Source organism: Castor canadensis, chromosome 12, assembly GCF_047511655.1.
Source record: "Castor canadensis chromosome 12, mCasCan1.hap1v2, whole genome shotgun sequence".
NCBI lineage: Eukaryota > Metazoa > Chordata > Mammalia > Rodentia > Castoridae > Castor > Castor canadensis.
The window spans coordinates 94,051,441-94,073,497 of NC_133397.1; the positions used below are offsets into that span (position 1 = coordinate 94,051,441).

The 22,057-nt window shown below is 41.6% G+C and overlaps 1 long non-coding RNA gene across 1 annotated transcript; it reads left to right on the top strand.

The window, feature by feature from the left end:
- The first annotated feature begins 117 nt into the window (after positions 1 to 117).
- Positions 118 to 21,159, top strand: LOC141414894 (uncharacterized). The gene is made up of 4 exons (XR_012439858.1): positions 118 to 336; positions 988 to 1,138; positions 17,624 to 17,722; positions 20,574 to 21,159. It is a non-coding gene; the product is annotated as an uncharacterized lncRNA (long non-coding RNA).
- The last annotated feature ends 898 nt before the right edge of the window (positions 21,160 to 22,057 follow it).

A 22,057-nucleotide genomic window follows, 5' to 3' on the forward strand; every position in this document is an offset into this window, starting at 1 on the left:
GCCCAGATTCACTGTTGCGCCATCTTTTCCCCGGTCATCCTTGCAGTTTGGACCTGCCATTAAACTTTGCCCTACGGACATGAGACTTTTCTCGTGAGCTTTCTTTGTGAGCAGCGTTTTTCCTAACAGTTCTCATAACACCCATCTGTGAGAGTGAAGCAAGCTGGACTCAGGGAAAATTCGAGACTTAAAAAACAGCCTGATTTAGAGAACTCTGCTCCCCCTTTGCTGCCCCTGCTTTAAACAGAGGTACCCTCTGCCTGAGGTGCAGACTACTCCCAGCACACCAGCACCTAGCCCAGGAAATGCACCTGGGAGATGATGGGCCATGTTCAGGTACATCACTGAAATTGACTGTTTTTGGCATGGCTAGGTCAAAACATTTCCTTGTATATGTAGATGTCTTTAGGATGGTCCTTCCTTCCTTCCCTCCTTCCTTTGTTCCTTCATTTCTTCCTTCCTTCCTTCTTTCCTTCCTTCCTTCCTTCCTTCTTTCCTTTCTTTCTTTTTTAATTGTGTCAGGTGGGGGTACATTGTGACATTTGTAAAAGTTCTTACATTGTATCAAATATATCATACTTGAATTCACCCCCTCCACCATTCTCCTTTATCCTCTCCTCCCCCCATTCCTGGAATAGTTTCAACGGGTATCATTTTTCCATTTACATACACGTGTACACATACACAGTATTTGGACCACAGTCACCCTCCCACACCCTTTCCCCATGTCCTCCCCACCCTCACCCTCACTGGTACCAACCTCCTCGGGCAGGACCTGTTCCACCCTCCTATTCTCTCTGATTTTGTAAAAGAAAAGAGAAGAACATTTTTGTTTAGGATAGCTATAAAGGGGGAGACTGCACGGGAGGGGCAGGAAAAGGGAAGGAAATCAAAAACTCGTACGTAGTTGATATGCTCTATCAGTGTTCATGATCTGTTTGTGCCTTTTAAACTTGTTAATAAAATTTATCTCTTCCAAAATAAAAGCCTTTAGGATCCAAAAGATGATGAAACGGGGCTGTCAATCTTTGGAAGAGGACGAGATTCCCATGAAAGAGCTTGATCGGGATGGACAAAGATTCAGAGAACAGATTTCATTTGATGATTAAGTCCTCAGGGACAGTGATATTCTCACTAGGTAAGGTCAGTGCTGACGTAGATACCAAAGATAGACGCCACCCCCCACCAGCAACCCCAAAAAGGAATTTTTTGGAAGATTATCTCTCAGGGAGAAATTGAAGCAGATAGATTTAGTTTGAGACTAAAAAACTATACAGCCTAATTTGAAGCACCCTTCTCCCTCCTCTGAGCCCATAGAGCTCCATTCAATTGCAAAGCCTTTGTTAAATTAGGGTGGAAATTTCCTCCCTCATGGATTTAGAGTACCTGAAAATTAGCACAGGTGTAGCATGAGTCCCCCAGATACTCCCTCTGGCTTGAAGGCCATTGGCGATGGGGAGCGATGTGGGTTCTCTCCCCCTCCACATTAAGGATGATATGAAAATAACCTCAGATGAAACTTGCCCTTCTTTTTTCCCTGCATGTGGCCCCTCTATTCCACCTGGCAGAGACCACATCTGTAATCCATTTCCCCCTTTCCTATAATAAAACTCTGTTGTTTCCCCGACTACACACATGTGTTCTGTAAGAGCTCAAGGACCAAATCTTCTGATTAGAATCATTAGCAACTTCAACTAGACGGCCCTCAGGGCTGGTAGAGTGCCCACCTGCCTAGCAAGTATGAGGCTCTGAGTTCAAACCCCAGTCCCACCACAAATACCCACAACGAGACGGTCCTCCCAAGGAGTAATGTGGGGAGGGCTGTAGAATCAAGTTCTAGTGTGTTCTTATCACTCACAGTGGGATCTATGGACAATTTCTGCAGATCTAGGAGATCAAAAGTACTTTCACAATAATGCTAAGTCAATATTTACCTTTTTGCAACAGTACGTATTTTAGTCTGTTTTCTGTTGCTGTAACAGAATACCTGAGACTGAGTAATTTAAAAGAAAAAGAGGTTTATTTTGGCTCATGGTTCTGGAAGTCCAGGAGCATGGCACTTGTATCTGCTCAACTTCTGGTAAAAGTCATTTGCTGCTCAATGCATGGTGGAGAAACAGAATGGCAAAGTGGCGCTTATAGAAGAAGTCAATGGTCAGAGAGAAAGCAAAAGAAGCCAAGGAAGCCAAACTTGCTTTGTAACAACCCACTCCTGAGATTACCATCCACACTCTAGGGAACCACATTAGTTCCTTCATGAGGATGGAGCGTCCATGACCTAAGGCATCTTCAAGATCCCACCACCTTTCAACATTGTGACACTGGGGACTGAGCCTCCATTTAAGTTTTGGTGGGGACAAATCATATGCAAACTTGTAGTGGCAGGTGGAATTCTGGTGCATGGCACAGGTCCTGGCAGTGGCACTCTGCTTGCCAGGAGCCAATGGGCAAGTCCACACTCTCCAACTGCAGGCAAGCTTTCTTCACACAGCACCATCTTTACTTGAAAGAACAACTGGCAGACATGATGGCTATTTAAAATTAAGCATTTGGTAGGCATTTTCTCAAAATTAAGCAAAGTGAGTGTGTCACCTCGAGAAAAGCAATGGCAGTATTTACTGCCACTGGCATCTCAAGGGAAAATGGCAAATGTGGAAAGCCGGGGTAGGAATCCAGTACTTACAGCCTTTCTGATGGGATCAGTGGTGATGACTAGCTAAAAGGATCTTTTGGATATTTTTAAATGAAATGAATCAACATTTGGAAGAACTGTGTAATTCAGTGAACCAGCATTTCCCAAGTGACATGCTACAACACTGTGCCTGGGTCAAAGACCTGTTCAAAACACAAGCTAGACCAATGGATTTTACTACTGCAGATTATGAAAAGTTCATTAATGTAGGTCCCAATTTCTCCCTGCAATGAACATTTAAAAGTTACTACTTCCTGAGTTTTGGTGTAGTATTAGAGGAGAATATCTACTACTTTAATAGAGTTTTAAAAGATTCCTCCCTCTGCAGCATGTTTGATAAGCTGGCCTTGAGTTCCTCAGTGTCAATCAAAGCAATATATTGCAAAGATTGAATACAGAAGCAGATAGAGCCAGACATTAAAGAGATTTTCAAAATACAAAACAACGCTATTCTTCTCACTGCCTTTTTTATTTTGAAAAATTTAGTTATAGTCATAAAATACGTCTTTTATATTCACATTTGGTAGGTTTATTATTTTTTCCATTAATTTTTTATTGGGATATACTCATTGTATAGGGGGATTCACTGTGACAATTCCATATAGGATTATATTGTATATTGATTAGGTCATCCCCACCATCTCTCCGCCTCCCCATCCCACTTAAAGTAATCGCAAGAGGTTTCTTTGCTATATTTCATATAAGTATATGTAGTCCATCAATCATATACCTTCACTTTAATCTCTTTCATTCACCCTCCCTCCTCCCACAAGTACCCCCACTATACCTATTTTATAGTCATGTCTTTCATTATTAATTTCTAAGTCAATGTTTAAAGGGATTTCTCCATGTATCCTTGCTGTGCGTATACTTCACTTTGGTCTGTTCAACCCCTTCCATTACTCTCCCTTACCCCTTTACCTTCCACTCCCCACATTTTCAGCAGCTTTCAATACATATCCTTATTTCCTTTACCTTAACAGATGTTATGTTTTATGATATTGATGATGCTCTTTTCCTTTCCCTCCTTCCCCAAGTTCCATAGAGTAGTTCCACTATTACTAACATGTTCTACATCTGAGTTTGTATAAATGATGCTTGTTTTTGTGTATATGTTAGATCTATCTTCCATGTAGGAGAGAAAACATGATAACTTTGTCTTTCTGAGCCTGGCTTACTTCACTTAACATGATGTCCTCCAATTACACCCATTTTAGGTTTATTATTTTTAAAATTAATTAATAATGCATGCTTCAAAATGTCTTTTAATATCTAATATGGTAGACATTGACAGACATATTCCACATAAAAAACTCTTTGGAATATTTAGTAATTTTTAAGATGGAAAAGGGTTTCTGAGACCAAAACATTTGAGTACTTCTATGGCAGATACAGTGAGGGTGGGAACAGGAAGAGGCTGTGCCCCCTTCCTCCAGGGGGTGGCAGTTTAGAGGAGATGAGCTCATTGAGTGGTTCATTTGAATGAGGGACACAGTGACAGGAACAAACTCCTCAGAGAGCTCCATGGATTTTAGTTGGTCCAAGAGAAACTTGGTGTTGGGAGTTAAAACAGCTGGGGAGAGCTTGAGCCCTACTCTCCTCACCATGTGTTTTAGGCTGCTGACATGGCATACCTGCACCCTCCCAAGTTTCTCACTGCTGAACAGAAAGAAGGTTCCACCAGGCTTCCCAGGTCCCCTTCTGCCTCTCTTGATAATCCAGTTCACTTGTTTCTTTGTGTTTCACAATGTCTTTTACTTCAAATTTCACTTGGCTAGGGTAGCAAATGTATTTTGGAGTGTGTCCCCAAAAGTGCATGTGCCAGACCTTGATTCTTCAGTGCAGCAGCACTGTGTGGGTGTGTGTGTGTGAGGGGGTATGTGGGGGGGGGGCTGGCAGGAGGTTTGGATCATGAGGTTAGAGCCCTAAGAAAGGGATTACTAGCCAGTGCAGTGGCTCATGCCTGTAATCCTAGCTACTGAGGGCTGGTGGAGTGGCTTAAGGTATAGGCCCTGAGTTCAAGCCCTGGTACCACAAAAAGAAAAAAAGAGAATTACTGCGTTCCTGAAGAAATCAGGTAGTGATCATGATAGCTTGGTCCCCTTTGCTCTCTTGAACTCACAAACTTGTCCTTCTGTTTTCCACCATGAATTGGAACAGCAAGAGGCCTTTACCAGAAGCCAAGCAAACCCTGGCTCCATGCCCTTGGACTTTTCAGCCTCTAGTACCAAAAACCTACCTTACACTTCTATTCTTTATAAATTAACTGGCCTCTGTATTTTGTTTCGGATTGTGGGATTTACTGGCGGCCATCAGTACCCCTGCGGGTGTTGGCTTCTGCAGGGCAGGTACAGTACCTGTCTGGCTGGATCCCGGCAGCACCTCCTTCATCATCCCGTCTGGCCCATATGGGCTATCAGAGCATGTCTGTAGAATGGATGAATAAATATCAGGATCTAATGCTGATACTGGATTGATGACTCGACTTTGTGCCTGGGCAAAGTTGATGATTGAAGACGCTGGACCAGAAGTTAAGAATAAAGTAAGCCAAGGTTTACTGAAGACAGAAAAGCTCCCACAAGGGAGGGGCTTAGGAAAGGCTAAGCTGGAGTCTAGGAGTCATATAAGGCTCTGCCTGGCTTAGGGCCAACTATTCTATCTTGAAACTACATTTGTGATTGGTTGGTGCCTAGTCAACCCGGTCACCTTCTGTCCCCATCCTTATTAAATAGAACATTCTGAGAAGGTCTGGTCAGCTCATTCTGGCTTTTGGTCCCACCATCCACATCTTGCAGCTGCATTCTGTTATTTTGGTGAGGGGCCTGTTATTTCTCTAGAAGGCTGTTTTTTCTCATGCCCTTCAGACGTCTTCTTCTGAAATGTCTCCCTCATCCAAAATGGAGTCACTACTGTCATTTGTATCCTTAATAGTGCCACTTAGTTTGAAGCTGAAAATGCTCGGGGTTATGGGGGATGTTATTTAACCCCTTCTGTTCAGGCCTTTTCCTCCCACTCATGGCAACTGCTTTGGGGAGCACAGATCCTGGGGTTCCACAAGATCTGCTGAGAAGCAACTGGAAACTGATGGTCAAGCCCTGGTCTCGGAGTTAGGACATTGGGTGTCTAGTCTGGGGTCTGCCTCCAACCAGCTGTGTACTTTCAGGATTGTGAGTGTATCCCCTTCTGTTACTCAAGTGAAAAATGTCCTCTGGACACAGAAACAGTACCACAGGAAAAGGCTTTGACCTTTCTCTTATCTTATCAGAAGTGCTAGAGCACCAGGGTTATGCATTTGCCCTAGGGAGGGTGTTTAGGTCAAAGTTGAGTAAGGATGAATTTCAAATACCATTTACCTTGGCTCATATTCTCTATGCAATACAGAATAGTTGTTGAGAATCAAAGCACAGTACATAGAGGGATGGAGAAACTCTGTTAGTATGTCTCACTAATGAGATTCGTGTCATAAACCAATGAGATTTATGTCTTCATTCTGCAAATTCATATTTTCCCAAAAGCTAGTACGGATGCAGTTCTGGAGTGATCATGGCTAATCTGGTTATGCAATTCCTTGTTCTTTCTGGGGCCCAGTTTCCTTGTTTCTAAAATGAAAAATGAGAAAAGGTGTTCTTCAAGAGCCTTTCAAGGTTGAAATGTGTATAATTTTGATCAGCTAAAGAAACAGTTCCTTGCTTCTTTTTTATGTGTCTATTAAAATTTTAGGTAATCAAATTTAAAGCTTTTTGAGATTTAACCAGATTTAAGCCCTGCAAAGCTATGTTTTCTCAGAAGGTAAATGGTGAGATACTTTAATGATAAAGAGGGTGCCAGTGGCTAATGCCTGTAATCCTAGCTACTCAGGAGGCAGAGATCAGGAAGGTCATGGTTCGAAGCCAGCCTGGGCGAATAGTTCTCAAGACCCTATCTTGGAAAAAACCTTTCACAAAAAAGGGCTGGTGGAGTGGCTCAAGGTGAGGGTCCTTAGTTTAAGCCCCAGTATCACCAAAAAAAAAAAAAAAAAAAAAGAGAGTGAAGAGAAACAACTGCCTGGGAAATTTGAAGATCTGTGTGTCTGTGCACAAGTCTTTCTCTTAGCATTGAATCTCCTCTAGGTAAAAACACATTGGATCTTCTTTGAAACTCACATGTCTTTGCCTATGGCTTCATTGGAGGGACTAATTCATTTTTCATGCCTGAAATTCCCTGAGTTTGTCCCATACAGTGATGTGACTTTTTTTAATTTGTTTTTTTACAGTGCTACTATTCCATGAACAACTGGGATGCCATGGATAGGGCTACCTATCAGTACTGATGGAAAAGCAGAGATAGTTGTGTGTGTTTAAGGGCCCTTTCCTCCCGTTTTTCTTTCTTTTGCCATGTTCCACCCTTCTTAGAGTGGTGCTAAAACTCAAGGTCACTCATTTTTGAAACAGTGTGTGAGTTTATGAAGTAGGACAAGATAGCCAAGGGCTCTTAATTTGATAAATCCCAGGAAAGAACTCACTTTTGAAAGCTAGGTTTAGCACCATCTTAAAAGAAAAAGAAATGTTTAATTCAAGGAAAGTTGATTCTCAAGTCTGTTAACCAAAGTCACTGAGTTGTCAAGGCCTTGCTTGGTAGGAGGGTACTTTGGACTCTTGAACTGCATCACTCTGTGTTTTGAAAGGAGAACACAGGCCCCAGAGGCTGGCATATGTCAGGGGAAATTTTCTCTGCTATGAAAAGAGAAAAATGTTCTCTTCTGAACTAACATGGAATACTCTGGAGGCCCCAGTTCCCTTTCTTCAGTGCTAACATGTTTCTTGTGTTTATTGCATTTTTTCTATTACTTTGAGATTGCTAGGGAAGGACATAGACACTTCCTTATCTGTCTTGTGTCCTCTGCTTTTATCACAGAACAACGGTACAGAGAAATTTCCTAAAAAATGCGGAATGAATGTCTGGTTTTGTCTTTTAACATGGTGGCTCTAGTCCTACTGAAAAGAAATGCCTGTTTTTACAGCATGGAATTTAGGTATTTTTATATTACTCCTGGACATTTCCAAGCATTAACTAAAGAGTAAAAGCTACCTACCCAAGCCAGTGGATTCTATGGAAGAAATTGTGCCAGGCATGTCCTGAAGTTCTGGGGTTGCCCAATGTGGGAATGGTCTTTCATGGAAGTGTTTCTTCTTCATTCATTAATCATAGACTTATTAATGACCTATTATTGTATACCGGGAACTCTGTTGGTTCCAGGGGCACACAATTAGGTAACACTTGGCCTTTCATCCATGAAGTAGGGATGATGAACTAGGGTTACAGGGTTAAATAATACCCAACTACATTTGTATTTCAGAAAAACTAAGAATAATTTTATTGTATTTGTAGTACAGATGACTCATAATGCACGACAGTTTGACTTAGGACTTTTTGGCTTTATGATGGTATGAAAGCAGTACACAGTCAGTAGAAACCATACTTGGAATTTTGATCTTTTCCTGGGCTGATGATATGCCCTTTATCAGGTCCCTTTCCACCTCAGAAAGATTTTCTAGTCTTTTCTTCCACATGGCATCTATGCTTGACATTACTTCCATATAGTTTAGCATTTGGGAATTATTTGTGTCTACTAGTTATACTAAAACTTGACTTTTTTGTATTTTATCTTTCATTCTTCTTTTGCTTTTGTTCAATTTCCAGGAAAAGAGAAGTTTGCTGACTGATGTAGCCATATATCAGAAGTGTTCACTGATACCTCTTTTTTTGGTGATATTGGAGTTTGAACTGAAGGCTTCATGCTTGCTAGGGAGGTGCTCTACCACTTGAGTCACTTCACCAGCCCTTTTTGTGCTGCTTATTTTGGAGATAGGGTCTTGCTTTACTCCTGGGCAGGTCTGGTCTGTGATCCTCCTATTTGTGCTTCCCCACAAATAGCTGGGATAATAGGCTTGTAACCAGCCACTGGTTGAGATGGGGTCTCACTGACTTTTTCCCTGGGCTGGCTTTGCACTGCAGTCCTCCAGATCTCCACTTCTCAAGTGGCTAGGATTACAGGCTTGAGCTACTGTACCTGGCCTTACTGATAGCTCTTGACTGGTCTTTGCTATCACCAACATTTATTCAGACTATTTCTTTTTGTGTCTATTTTGTCAAGTTATATTTGTCTAAGAATTTGTCCAAGTGACTTTGTTAGCCAGTATTTTGTCACTGTGACAAAATACCTGAGAGAAATAATTTAAATGGAGGAAAAGTTTATTTTGGCTCACAATGTCAGAGGTTTCAGTCCATGGTCACTTGACTTCATTGTTTCTTGCCTGAGGAGAGGAAGAAGGACTTGGTGGAGCAAAGTTACTTGCCTCATGGTGGCAAGGAAGGAGAGTGGGGGGAGGAGGGAGGAAACAAAGGAGGGAGAGAGGAAGAACAAACACTCAGGGACAAAATATACCCTTCAAAATCAAGTCTCCAGTGACTGACTTCCTCCAACTTCCTTCCTCTTAATAAGCCCCTTGAGCTATAAAGACACTTCATGAGGTCAAAGTCCTCATTATCCAAAATTCCATCAGCTGGCAACTAAGCCTTCATATGACCTTTTGGGGACATTTATGATCCAAACCACAACAGTTACTTATAGTCATTTTAAGATATTTCCTGTCTCTGGCTTCCATATTCCTGATGAGAAGTTCACTGTCAATGGAGTTGTAATTCCCTGGTAAATGTCATGTTGTTTTTACATTCCTTTTCACTGTGTCCCACGTGCTTCTGCTGGTCTTTTATGAATGGTCACTCTTTTATCCTTCTGTGGCTCATCTGATAAAAGCTTCTTTTTTTGTGGAGTAGTGGTGTTTGAACTCAGGGCCTACACTTTATGCCATTCCAACTGCCCTTTCTTGTGATGGGTCTTTTTGAGAAAGGGTCTGGAGAACTATTTGCCTAGGCTGGCTTTGAGCCACGATCCTCCTGATCTCTGCCTCACGAGTAGCTAGGATTACAGGTGCAAGGCACCTCTGACAAAATTTCTTCTGGATATCTTTCAGTTGTCTGATACTATTTTAATCTAGATCTAATCTGATGTGAACCCATCCATAGGTTCAAATAATACATTTTTCAGTTTTAAAATTTCATATAAAGCTGTATTACTTCTGTCTTTTTATTGAAATCTTCTCACTTAATTTCTTGAAAAGAGGAATCATTATTAGTTTAATATCTATGTCTGCTATTCATTATCTGGGTCTCTTGAGAATTTCTTCACTGTTTTTCTCTTGGTTTTCAGTCAGTGTATCTTTTCGTGTTGCTGCTCTTTTTTATATAAATCCAATATTCTCTGTGTGTAATTATTGTTAATTTGAGGCTCTGTGTGATATTATCTTCTTCAAGAAAAGAATTTCCCCAGGGAATCATCAGAGACTACTTTGAGAACCTATATTCCAATAAATTGAAAAATCTTGGAGAAATGGACAAATTTCTAGATACTTATGACCATCCAAAACTGAATCAAGAGGATATTAACCACCTAAACAGATCTGTAACATGTAATGAAATTGAAGCAGCAATAAAGAGTCTCCCAAAAAAAGAAAAGTCCAGGACCTGACAGATTCTCTGCTGAATTCTACCAGACCTTCAAAGAAGAACTAATGCCAACACTCCTTAAACTTTTTCACAAAATAGAAAGGAAAGGAACACTGCCTAACTCATTCTATGAATCAGCCAGTTTTATACTCATTCCAAAACAAGGATACATCCAAAAAGGAGAACCACAGGCCAATCTCCTTAATGAACATTGATGCAAAAATCCTCAATAAAATAATGGCAAACTGAATCCAATAATATGTCAGAAAGATCATTCACCATGACCAAGTCAGGGATATAAGAATGGTTCAACATATGCAAATCAATAAATGTAAAACAGCACACAATAAGAGACAAAAATCACTTGGTAATCTCAATAAATGCAGAAAAAGCGTTCAGTAAGATTCAACACCACTTCATGATAAAAGCTCTAAGAAGACTAAGAGAAGGAGTGTACCTCAACATTATAAAGGCTATATATGACAAACCTATAGCCAACATCATACTTAATCAGGAAAAACTGAAGCCATTTCCCCTAAAGCCAGGAATGAGACAAGGATGCCCACTCTCCCCACTCCTTTTCAACATAATGCTGGAATTCCTAGCCAGAGCAATTAGGCAAGAAGAAGAAATAAAAAGAATACAAATAGGTAAAGAAATAGTAGAAATATTTCTATTTTCAGATGACATGATCTTATACCTCAAAGACCCAAAAAACTCCACCCAAAAACTCCTAGACACCATAAACAGCTTCATCAATGTAGCAGGATACAAAATCAACTTACAAAAATTAGTAGCCTTTCTATACACCAACAGTGAACAGATTGAGAAAGATACATGAAAATAATTCCATTTACAAAGCCTCAAAAAATATCAAATATCTAGGAATAAACTTAACAAAGGATGAAAATGACCTCTACAAGGAGAACTACAAACCACTGAAGAGAGAGATTGAAGAAGACTACAGAAGGTGGAAGGATCTCCCATGCTCATGGATTGGCAGAATCAACATAGTAAAAATGGCTATATTACCAAAAGTAATCTACATGTTCAACGCAATTCCCATCAAAATTCCAATGACATTTATCACAGAGATTAGAGAATCTACCCTAAAGTTCATTTGGAAACACAAAAGACCACAAATAGCCAAGGCAATACTCAGCAAAAAGAACAAAGCTGTAGGCATCACAATACCTGACTTCAAAGTATACTATAGAGCCATAGCAATAAAAACAGCATGGTACTAGCACAAAAACAGATATGAAGACTAGTGGAACAGAATAGAGGACCCAGATATGAATCCACACAGCTATGCCCACCTAATTTTTGACAAAGGTGCCAAAAACCTTGCATTTAGTACAGGAAAGAGCAGGGAATACTCTGGGAGCAATAGGAATAGGCAAGGACTTCCTCAATAGAATCCCAGCTGCTCAGCAACTAAGAGAAAGGATGGACAAATGGGACTACATGAAATTAAAAAGTTTCTGCACAACAAAAGAAATGGTCTCAAAGTTGAAGAGACCACCCACAATGGGAGAAAATATTGCCTAGCTATACATTAGACAAGGTACTGATAACCATAATGTACAGGGAGCTCAAAAAACTAAACTTCCCCCAAATCAATGAACCAATAAAGAAGTGGGCAACTGAACTAAACAGGACTTTTTCAAAGGAAGAAATCCAAATGGCCAAAAAACACATAAAAAATTCTCCCTGGCCTTACAAGAGATGCAAATCAAAACCACTCTAAGATTTTACCTCACTCTTGTTAGAATAGCTAGCATCAAGAACACCAACAAAAACAAATGTTGGTAAGGATATGGGGAAAAGGAACCCTCATACACTGCTGGTGGGAATGTAAGCTAATATAACCTCTGGAAAACAATATGGAGGCTTTTAAAAAAACTAAACATAGATCTGCCATATGATCCAGCAATCCCATTCCTAGGGATATACACAAAGGAATTTGACTCAAGTTATTACAAAGGCACCTGCACATCCTTGTTTATTGCAGCACTATTCACAATAGCCAAGCTATGGAAACAGCCAAGATGCCCCACTACTGATGAATGGATTAAGAAGATGTGGTATTTGTACACAATGAAATTTTATTCAGTCACAAAGAAGAATGAAATTTTGTCATGCACAGGTAAATGGATGGAACTGGAGAACATCATCTTAAGCAAAGTTAGTGAGGCTCGGAAGGCCAAAAGTCGCATATTCTCCCTCATATGCAGATTATAGAACTAAGACAAATGCAGTAATATTATTGGACATGGGTCACACACTAACGGGAGAATGCACATGGGAGGAATAGGGAAGGGAAGAAAACCTAAAACTTGAATGTGGTTGATGTGCTCACTGTAGGCGATCAAATATAGTAATCTTAAACTGGCAGAGGGCACTATGGGACCAGGAAGTGGTGAAGAGGTCTGGTAGAGATGAACCAATGTGGGTTATAATATACAAGTGCATGGAAGCAATGCTAGGAACCTCTCTGTATAGCTGTCTTTATCCCAAACTAGCAAAAACGCTATATCTTTCTTATTGTCTGTTTCCTCTTCAACAAAATTGGAGAACAAGAGGGCAGAAGTGGAGGGTTGGGGGTGGCTTAAACAATGCATTCACATATGAGGAGTTGTAAAAATGATAAAATAAAAAAGTAATTAAAAAAATGAAAGGAATTTCCTTTTACTTTTCAAAGAACAGTGGCTTCCCTAATATTATAAGAAATTGAGCTGGCCTCGGTCTTTGTGAAGTAATTTGTTTCTGGCACCACTGTCTCTAAGGTGTTGCCCTTCTGAGACTCAAACTGGAAGCATGGCTATTTATTAGGGTCCCTTGTTTTTGCTGAAAGGAAACAGACCCAGTCGTTCTCTGTAGATCCTTGGGAACGTGCCAGCCTATGCTTGACTTCTCAGCTGCCGCCATCTATCCTGACTGTGTGCTTCTCGTCTCTAGTGTGACTGGCAAATGTCTCCAGGAGAAAAAGTCAGATCACATGTCCTGCCTACTGCCCTTGGCTTCCTATTCTGAGTTCTTAACTTTATTCGTTTTATTTTTTCCAGATTTTCTAGTTGTCCATAGTGACACTCTACCAGTGTCAGAGTGAACATCGCACACTATCTCTCAAATGAAAGTATGGATGAAAGGCAGCTTTTCCTGAATGAGTACAGATGCTCCCTGTACTTATTCTCATGAAAAAACTGATCCTGCTTAGCCTCTCACACATCCTAGCTTAGGAGGAGCACACTGCAGAGTGCTGCTTTGCCAAAGCCAATTCTCTGAGAAAGACTTCACAAAAAAAGGCTGGTCGAGTGGTTCAAGGTGTAGGCCTTGAGTTCAAACCCCAGTACCACTTAAAAAAAAAAAAAACCTTGATAAAATATTTTTAATATCAATTATATGTTGACATGATATTGTCTACATTATGTACAAAATTTATATATAGATATTAAAATTAATTCTACCTTTTTCTTCTTTACATTTTAATGTGGCTACTAGATAATTTTTTTTTTGTCAGTGCTGGAGACTGAACTCAGGGCCTTGTGCATGCCAACCTCCCACACAACCACTGATCCATACCTCTGGACTCAACAGTTTAAAATTCTATATATTACTCATTGTATATTTGGTCCTCCATAGCCATAGATTCAATTATATATTCAGGAAAACAATTGTACTGAACATGAGCAGACTTAATGCTCTTGCCATTATTCTCTAAACAATGCAGCATAACAGCTGTTTACATTGAATTTGATATTACAAGTAATCTAGAACTGATTTAAACTATACAGAAGGATATATAGGTTCTATGGAATTCTATGCCAGTTTATGCAACAGACTTGGGCCCCTATGGGTTTTGTTATCCTTGGGGTCCTGAATCAAGTCCCTGTGGGACTGAGATATAGCTGTTTTTCTATATGACAGTGCTACTTTGGAATCTTAAAAACAAACAAATGAACAACCTAAGAGAATGTGGGAATGCAGCCCTGCTGACACCTTGATGACTGAGAGCCATCTTAGACTACTGACATACTGCTTTAGGCCACCAAGTTTGTGAAGATTCGTTATAGCAGCCAGAGAAAACTCATACAAATGTGGAGGAGGAAACTGAGGCAACTTAAGGAACTTGACCAAGTCACAGACACTCCAGGACCGTCCTGTGGCTGAGTCAGGGATCCAAATTCCAAGTGAAGTGATGTTTATCCCATACCACTGGAAGGAGTGAAAGGAGGACATCTAGGGCCTCAGAGAGCCAGGGTCACAGCCATCCCCTCACTGCACTACAATCTAATTTCAGGTCAGGAATTAGCTTTTGAAATTCAAGACTTTGCCATCTCCATTAAAAGAGGTTTTGTAACAGACACTTAGGAAAGGTATCTTTTTCCCTTAGTTAGAATAGGTTGAGGTTTTAAACAATATTTTAAAAAGAGGTGACTTTTTTTACACTTAGGATGAAGTGATTTATACATTCATGACTATGCACTGGTTGTGTGGGGAACATTCTGGAAGAATTGGCCTATTTCAGGTTGATGCCCAGAATTCATGCCACGTTCCCATATTCTTCCTAAGACTCAAAAAGTAAGGGGCTCTCCAACACAGTGCACATTTATAACTAAATCAACTGGAATGTTGCTTTGATGGAGTATGGTCCAACCAACTCTCCATGACAGAATTGGCTGTTTCTAGGTCAGGAACTAGCTCCAGAAGTCTGGAAGCCTGCAGGTTAACTGCTGATGGGTATCAGCAAAGGCAGGCATCTCCCTTCTTCCCAGGTCCTCCCCTTCTGTTCTTTGCCTGTCTCTCTTCTTCCCTCTGCCTCTGCCCTTCTTCCCTCCTGTGTTTCCTTCTTTTCTCAGATCTGCCTAGGCCATCTCTGTTCCCTGGGCCAGTCCTCTTCCAGTGTGGCTGGAAGTCCTGCTCATCCCTGTGAGGACTCGGCTTGTACCAGACCTTCCTTCTTCTGTCTTCCCTGGCTCAGGAAGGTCTTTCCAGGGCAATCAGAAGCACAAATTGTAATAGAAATCGGGACCCTCGTGGGGGACAAGAGACACTAGGTTTTCACAGCTTTAATCCAGAGCCTGTTACCCACCGAGTCTCTCTCCTTTCTTGTCAAAAGTGGAATGTATCTGTGCTCACCCTCTATCACAAGAGAAAAACCCACCAACATGCAGAGTGGCACCATGATAATCGCAAAGGCAAACTGGCCACTGGTCTGTTTTTTACTCTGGGAAAATCTCCTTAAACCATGAGGAAGAGATTTCTTAAAAAAAAAAATCCTCATGACTAACAAAAATGACCAGACCTTAGACCATTCCAATGACCTGATATAAGGCTTGTTCTTTTCTGTCGATGGCAGACTCAGTCTCCCACCATCAGTGCTGCCCCCTTTCCCTGTACCCTTTCTCCTTCCAATTAGAACTTTTCAGAACTGTTCATGTCTACCTCTCAGTTTTTATTTTGATCGTCACTGGGTGATGTCAGAGTCAGGCTCAGGGAGGCATCCAGACCCCTTCCCTTTCTCTCTGCGGTGCACAGTTCCTTGCGACCAGCCTTCTCTAGGCCGATCTCCATGCCCATAGGGAGCCCTGTTCTCTGTGGTTTGGCACTTCCCCCCGGCCCACACCCTCCTCCTGCCTGCCTCTCTCACATCCTGCTGTGTAGTTTGGAGACTCCTGTGTGGTCACTGCACTGTTTCTTGCTTTAGAGTCCATGGTCAGACGTACACGTTTTGCTCAGGATGGTTCTGTTTATATAGGCCCAGGCAAGAAACTTTCTACTGATATTTGGAGGAGGAGGAAGGTGCTGGTGATTGAGCTAGGGCCTTATGCAGGCAACCACTGAGCTTTTGGTCTACTGATATTTAAGACCTACCCCAAGCTTTGTATTTCCTAGAAAGCTAGTCCTGACCCACAGCCCTCCAATAACTAGCACTGAGTACTATGTTCTGTTTGGGCTTTACCTCTGAGTACATGGCCACTAGCCCTGCCACCAGGGCTGGTATCATCATGGGGCCCTGCACAGTCTTTACTACAGCTCTGTGTAGACAAGCAAAGCCATCTGAAACATTCTACATTTATCATTGCAAGAGCATAGAGCACAGACACAAGTGTTTTGAATACTTGTCTCCTATCATTAAATATCTCTAGAAATATGACGGCATGTGAATAGTATGAATTTTTTTTTAACAGAGAAACATTGCTTTCTTTAAAATGTGTCATGTCCACATGCCTCCAAATGGCAAAACAAAGTTGAAGAGAAAATGATAGAAACCATGTTTCTACTCATTTTTCAGTCTTCAGCAAATAAATATTTCAGGGGAAGGTTTTTCTTTTTCTTCTTTTTAAAGTTAAAGAAAAAACTTTTATGGAACTGTGCAAACATGCACAAAAGAAGAGAGGAGTGGAGTGAACCCCTGTGTCTTTACCACCTTGCTCCAAGTATTGCCAGTACTGGGCTGATTTTAACTCATCTGTTTCCACTCCTTTTTTTTTCTTTTTTTCATTCAGTCATATGTCTATACATTGTTTGGGCCATTTCTCCCTCCTGCCCCCTGTAAACCACACCTTCTTTTTAAAATATTTTAAAGCAAGTCCCAGATATTATATAATTTCATTTGAAAATACTTCAGAATGCATTATTAATAAATAGGACTTTTTCTTCACACAGTTACACTAACCACTCCTGACAAAATCAATAATTGCTTGATCTCCTATAATACCTAGTCCATTTTCAATCTTTCCAAATTGTCTCAAAAATATCTTCAGAGCTGGTCTGTTGCATTTAGGATAAAAATGTGGTCTACATATTACATTTGGTTGATATTTCTCTAAAAGTGTTTCTCTTTTTTAAGCATTCCTTTTGAAATAATTTCCAATTTACAAAACAGTTACAGGAACAGTACAAAAAATTCTCTCATCCTTGCCACTTCCACTCAAATTATCAAGCATTTTGCTACATTCACTTCATATTCTCTGTGTCTTGCTCCTTTTGTGACTATTTCAGAGTAACTTGTCCTTTCTTCCAAATATTTCAGTGTCTTTTCAAAGAACAGCTGACTAGTCACACTATAGTTATGGAGCTCACAAATTTTAACACAGTGTGACATCACAGTTTAATCCACAGCACATGTTCAAACTCCATCAAATATTCCAATGGTGTCCTTCATAGGAATTATTTTCCCAGTCCAGGTTCCAATCCAGAGTTGTGCCTTGTAGTTTGTTGTCACGTCTCTTTCATTTTCTTTTGTCTGCAATGATCTTTCTTTGTTTTTGGCCTTCACGTTGTTTTAGAGGACAAGCTGGTTGTTTGGTAGAATATCCCACAATTTGGGATTGTCTAGTATATTCATGTAATCTGACTCCTGTTATGTGTTTTGGACAGGAAAACGGAAAACCCAAGAAGCAATGCTATGACCTTTGCAGAGCCACCTCAGAAAGCAGCCGAGACAGTGTTCTGGGTCTGGTGTGCTCCATCTGATTGGTTAGTGAGCATGGTTTTTCTTTTTAATTTTTATTTTATTCATTTGTGTATACAGTGTTTGGGTCATTTCTCCCCCCTGCCCCCCACCCCCTCTCTTCCCCCCCGCTCCGTTACCCCCTTACCCCTCGCTACCAGGCAGAAACTGTTCTTCCCTTATCTCTAATTTTGTTGAAGAGAGAGTATAAGCAATAACAGGAAGGACCAAGGGTTTTTGCTGGTTGAGATAAGGATAGCTATACAGGGCATTGACTCACATTGATTTCCTGTGCGTGTGTGTTACCTTCTAGGTTAATTCTTCTTGATCTAACCTTTTCTCTAGTTCCTGGTCCCCTTTTCCTATTGGCCTCAGTTGCTTTTAAGGTATCTGCTTTAGTTTCTCTGCATTGAGGGCAACAAATGCTATCTAGGTTTTTGGGTGTCTTTCTTATCCTCATACCTCCCTTGTGTGCTCTCGCTTTATCATGTGATCAAAGCCCAATCCCCTTGTTGTGTTTGCCCTTGATCTAATGTCTGCATATGAGGGAGAACATATGATTTTTGGTCTTTTGGGCCAGGCTAACCTCACTCAGAATAATGTTCTGCAATTCCATCCATTTACCTGCAAATGATAACATTTCGTTCTTCTTCATGGCTGCATAAAATTCCATTGTGTATAAATACCACATTTTCTTAATCCATTCATCAGTAGTGGGGCATCTTGGCTGTTTCCATAACTTGGCTATTGTGAATAGTGCTGCAATAAACATGGGTGTGCAGGTGCCTCTGGAGTAACCTGTGTCACAGTATTTTGGGTATATCCCCAAGAGTGGTATTGCTGGATCAAATGGTAGATCAATGTTTAGCTTTTTAAGTAGCCTCCAAATTTTTTCCAGAGTGGTTGTACTAGTTTACATTCCCACCAGCAGTATAAGAGGGTTCCTTTTTCCTTTTCCCCCCACATCCTCACCAACACCTGTTGTTAGTGGTGTTGCTAATGATGGCTGTTCTAACAGGGGTGAGGTGGAATCTTAGTTTGGTCTTAATCTGCATTTCCTTTATTGCTAGAGATGGTGAGCATTTTTTCATGTGTTTTTTGGCCATTTGAATTTCTACTTTTGAGAAATGAACATGGCTTCTTTCCACCATGAAGTTCCTATTTTTCACTTTGGAATTTGTAAGGAGTTTTTGGGAGCTACTTTGAGACCATGCCAATATCTGGTCTGTCATTAGACTTTCATCTACTGGTTTTAATATTCATTGATGATTTTCTTACTCCATTATTTCTTTTATATTGATTTGTCAGCTTTCTGTTGTGAGGATAAATTTTCTTCTCTCTCCTTTTCTCTCTCTGTCACTCTCTCCTCTCTTCTTCTCCTTCTTGACCGCCATAAGGTGAGTAGCTTTGCTTCACCACATCCTTCCCACCATGATGCTCTGCCTAACAATAGGTCCAGATGCAACAGAAAAGGACCATGGACTGAAACCTCTGAAACCATGAGCCATGGTAAACCTTTCCTCCTTTTAAGTTGATTTTCTCTGGTATCTTGTCATAGCAACGGGAAACTGATTAACATAGTAGTTCCTGATATAAATATATATATATATATACACAACATAGACTACTCTGAAAAGAGGAAGAACTGAATTTGACAGCAATTAATTAATTTTTTTTTTGAGATAGTCTTCACAATCCTCCTGCCTCAGCCTCCTGAGTGCTGGGATCATAGGCTTGCACCACCACTCCAGCTTTAAGTTTTAAAGGGCAAAAATTTAGGTATTTGAGCTTCACATCCATGGAAAGTATAAGCTGAAAATGTTAGCACACTCACACAATGTAAGAGATTAAACTTCTTTAGTTCTTAGGACTTTGGTTCTAGGTGCCACCTTGACGATTTACCAGAGTGTGGCTGGGACACTGAAAAGACCTTAGGTCACCTGAGAGGGCCTGGCCCAACTGTTGTGCACCCCCATGCAGCTTGTGTGTCCTCTGAAATCTTTAGGGATTCCCTGAAGCTTATTAATGGTGAGGGATTGGGTTTCATCATGGTTCATCCAACCCACACCTGGACAGATGTCTGGGTAGTAAGTGAGAAATAGAATATTTTAAAAAGGTAAGTGAAAAACATAAGGTTCAGGATTTAGAGAATGAGGCCAGAAAAAAGCAAGGGTCTTCACTTGCCCCACGCTTGGGGCAGCTTTTGTAGCCACTTCCTCTGCATTGGCTGTAGATTAGTCTTCAGGGTCTGCTTTCATCTCTGCACATCAGTAGCTCCAGAGCACAAGTGAAACCACCTGCTCACTCTCAGGACACTTTCCTAGGGCTGAGCTCTGGGAGGGTGAATAGCTGCCACCTAAAAATACAAACTTTTGGGAAGTCTGAATGGCCATAATTTTTGAGCTCTGCTGCTGTACCCAGCCCCTTTCAGATACTCACTTGGGTTGATCTGTATTCAGATGAGCTCGTCCAACCCAGACCATTTGTTTATTTTGTGGTGTAAAGTTGTGGGTCCATAAAAAGTGACCCTGTATATCTAGGAGGTGTCGCCAGGCTCACAGGGCCCCCCCCCATCCTCAGTAATCCCCAGAGGCAGCCAGTTCACCCGCTGTCCTTGCTTCCACCCAGGAATTGCAGTTTCGCTTCAAAGGCTGGCATATCTATTTTCAGTCTGGTGGGTGTACTACCAGCAGACGGCCCCTCTGGAGTGCATATCATGCACAGATGGGTTGATCACTTCCCCCATCCTCTCACTGAGTTAGAACCAACTGCTTCTCTCAAATGCAAACAGCACCCAGCCAGCATCACTATGGTAGTCAGCCTTGACTTTGTTAAGAACGGCATGTCCATTCTTTTTTTGTTTTGTTTTGTTTCCAGGTTGGCCTTGAAGTCACTATGTGGTCCAAGCTTTTGGCCTGGAATTTGTGATCCTCCTTCCTCAACCTCTCAAGTGCTGGGATTATAGGTGTGTACTTCTGTGCCTGGCTCATCTCTTTTTCATGTTGGGAAGCCTTCTCATAGGGTGGGAGGAGAGAAAACTGGGAGAAGGGAACCATGGCCACAGTGCTCTGCATTACCACCTGGACTCCCACACCATGCAGTGCAAGGCAGCATTGTGCATTTGTTTTAATATCTGGTGGATACAGGAACACAGAGAAAGGGCATCTGGGTTTGTGCCCCATACAAGTTCTATCACATCAGCCCTGTGAGCCTCTGGATACAGGATGCATAGAGTCTCCCTCTGGCCCTTGGTGCTGTGAATGGTGGCGTAGTCTGTATTGGTTGAGTAGACACCCAGGAGGTGTTTCCTTATGCCTCTGTGTGGCCCCTGCCAGGATCTTAACTTAGCCAAATCACTTAACCTCTGTGTGCCATAACCTTCCTATCTGTAGAGTGGAGATTTCTAAGACTCATGAGGATTTAAGAAGGCAGCAGATGTAAAGTGTTAGGATGCAGGGCACTGATGTGGATGACTGTTTCTGCCCTCACAAAATTGGTATGCTGAAATTCTAACACCCAAAGTGATGGTACCAGGAACAGGGGCCTTTGGGAGGTGATTAGTGTGTCCTAAGAGTGGACCCCCTAAGGAGTGGGATTAGTGTCCTTTACAAGAAGATATAAAAGAGGCTGTTCCACTCTCTTCTGACATGTGAGAGTGTAATGAGAAGAAAGCTATCTTCTTATGGGAAGCAGACCCTCCCCACTACCACTTATCTACCTATCACCTTGACCTCGGACTTTCAGCCTCTAGAACTGGGAGAAATAATTGTGTAAGCCACTCAGTCTATGATACTCTGCCAGCCCAGTGTGACTCAAACAGACGCTTATACACCAGGCTAATGCATTGCAATAAATCATGGCTACTACCCATGGACATGGGCAGGCCATCAAAAGGGAGGAGGTGAAGCAGGATCAGGAGGAAACTTCTAGGCCCAGGAATTCTGACCAAGGAGCCAGGGTTGGAAGAGGAAGGGTTCATTCATTGCTCTTGTTTCTCAAACCAGACTTTTGGGGCACTTGAGTTCAGCTCAGAGAAAGAACTGAAGGGTGGGGAACTAGGAAAGAGTGTCAGAACTGGCCTGTCTTGTTGGAGCTGGAGGGAGCAGCCTGTGGTCCAGGAGGGGCACTCTGTTTCCCGCCTTGGTGGAGTGGTGCAGCCTCTACCTTTCTTCCTCCCATGGCAGGGACCACAAGACCCCCTGATGGGGGAGAAGGTTGGTTGCATCTGGAGCAGAGGGGGGTGCAGCCGTTGCAGAGGGAGGTGGGGAGATACTCATAGGCTCTTGTGCAATGCAAGAGACACCTGGGAACTGCGGCTTGCCAGTCCCATAGTCAGAGGATGCTTTGAGGTTAAGACTGTT